This window comes from Apus apus, chromosome 1 (genome assembly GCF_020740795.1).
Source record: "Apus apus isolate bApuApu2 chromosome 1, bApuApu2.pri.cur, whole genome shotgun sequence".
NCBI lineage: Eukaryota > Metazoa > Chordata > Aves > Apodiformes > Apodidae > Apus > Apus apus.
Genome location: NC_067282.1, coordinates 60932646 through 60935277, shown reverse-complemented (window position 1 = coordinate 60935277; position 2632 = coordinate 60932646).

Genomic DNA, 2632 nt, shown 5'->3' with positions numbered 1-2632 from the left:
TCCTGTAATGATTCTGTCATTATCAAGGAAGGAGCATGAGAAACAAAGACAAACAGTGCTGTATCTCATCAGTATGCAAACTGTTTTCCTTATGCCCAAGAGAGCTGACACATGCTGAGTTTCATGGGAACTCATGCATGAGTTCAGCTGGGAATAGGTAGCAAACATGAAGCATTAATTATGCAAATATCATGCTCTTTGAAAAGAGGAAGAAAAGCTGCATTTTCTGCAACTTGTTCCTAGATGTCCTGTCCCCGCTGGCTCCTCAGACCCAGGCAAAGAGTGGGCTGTGTGCCAAGGAGGTGACTCCAGCCGCTGAAATTGGAGCAGTGACGGGCTAAGGAGCAGCTTGTTGGGACCAGCCACCTCCTCCTGAGCTGTCCATAGAGTGGGAGGTGCTGGCCAGGGCTTTGTGACCTGCCATGACTTCCTACCTTGCTTTTTCTTGGTGGTGGGAGCAATTAAATGCACACCTGAAACGAGTCTGGCGCCATGGCAAGGGTGGATCAGGTTTGATCAGGCTGGATCAGATCCATGATCAAAGGCTGGCAGGAGAAGCCAGTAACATGGTGACCACATTACTTCATTAGAGCTGCAGAAAGCCCTTGGGCAGCTACTCCTTCATATACAAACTTGGAGGTAAACAGGATTTACTGTTGAGATTGCCAGATGCTGCCCCCTCCAGAACATGAAACTCAGGCAAAACTGAACTTTGAATATGGAAATGCAGTGACACACGAAGCAGTCCAGGATGACCTGCAAGTGCTCCAGCCCTGTCTGCTGCTCAGCTGGAGCAGTCAGGCAAACCTGGGGCTAGCCTGTGAGGACCAAACCCTGGGAAGACCCCAACCTCTTGCCCAAGATGGGCCTTTCTTCTGCTCCTGCAAATGTCAATGAAGGGAGGATCTTGCTGAAGGTTCACCCTGCCCCACCTGAAGATGTTTTGGAGGATCTGAGTTCAATTCTATTCTTCCTAGTCACAAACTGTCTCAGTTGTCACTTTATCCATCCACACACCCCACCTGCAAAACACAGGGCATACATTGCAGGCAGCAGGGAGCTTGGTGCCAGCTGTGGCCAACTCCTGGCAAGTGTCCAGCCAGGACCCACGGCCTGGACATGAGCAGCACTGGGAAACCAGGACAGAAGCTGTCCATCCACACTCACCATTGTCCTGCGAGTCTGACTCCTCTTCAAAAATAATCATCACTGATCCTCACCTCCCCCTCAGCTCTGTCAGTGTTCTTTCTCCAGGATATGTGTGTAGGTGAGATGGCCACCGAACATGAGAAGTGTGGTGGAGAGTGGGCAGATCTGCAGTGGGAGACAACCTAACTGAGCACACAGGTTATCAGAGCGATGCCATACACAGGCAGCGCTTTTTTAGCTGTATGATTAGTCGAGTTAAAACTCCAGCTACTACTCAAACTGATGCTATTAGTTGCTTGGGGACTTCTGATGTTCCTCTGGCATTTCTTTTCACCAGCTTGTAAAACCCATGTTTGAAAAAGGCACAAAGGATGTGTGTGCAGTGTGTGGGAGTGTGATTCCTGGCAGGAGCGAGTGTGAAGCTGAACGTCACTAAGAATTAGAAGAAACAGACTTGTACAAGTGCCACATGGAAGCAAGCACTTCAGCACAAGCTGTTCCTAAGAAAATATAATGAAAATACAGGTGAGTCTTGATTCCTCCCCCCGCCCCGTACAGTAAGACTTTCTGATGTCAGAAGAATTGGCTGCTTTCTATGCCTTTCTTCTCCATCTGCGTAGTGGGAATGAACTATTTTTCTCCTTTTCTTGGTGCCTGCTTTTGTATAAGTGATATGAAAGTTCTCTGGTCCATGCAAGTCTGCAACATGTGTAGGTATGTGGATGTACCACCCACCTGCTTGCACCAAGAGCTCACCTGAAGTTTCCAGGCAATGTGAAAATTTAGGCTGAAGATTTAATTTTTTATTTTTTATTAACTTCAGTCCCTCATTTTCAGAATTCACCTGGAAGCCACAGAAGTGTGGCAGAGGTGCTGGGTGAGCACCTTTCAAACAAGCCTCCACTGGAGCTTAGATTTCTCTTTAAAAATTGGCTCACTGAATTTTTAAAGTATCTTTTTAAAATAAGCATCCGCTGCTTTCCAATGTGCACCACTGGCACCTAACTCTAGGCAAACAGAAATGCAAAATCAGGTCTCTTTTCATGCTTTCCCCTTTAGAAACCCAGGTTTAAATGAAAAATCAGCTGTTGGCAAATCTCAGGGGCTAAAAGTAATTGTCCATTTCCCAGGGGCTGAAGAACAGTTCAGCTTCACTTCTGAAGACCATGAGATAACAACAGCCTCCATGGAGATGGCCAAAATCCCTCTTGGAGTGCTCTGTGACTGAGGAAGGATTGTAGGAGTGTATTGAGTCCACTGAATCTTTGACAGATTAGCTGGGCAGCTCCTCACTTGGTGGCTGCCCTCCTTGTAACCCTCCTCTGGGTGGGACAAGACCACTACCAACCACCTGTCAAACAGCAGGTCAGCTTGGGTCTCACTCATGGCTGCTAGGACCAGTGGGGCCAGATGTGTGGGGAGTGATGGGCAGGAGGCACGGCAGTAACAAGGCTCTGCTGCTTCTCCTTAGCACCCTGCACGA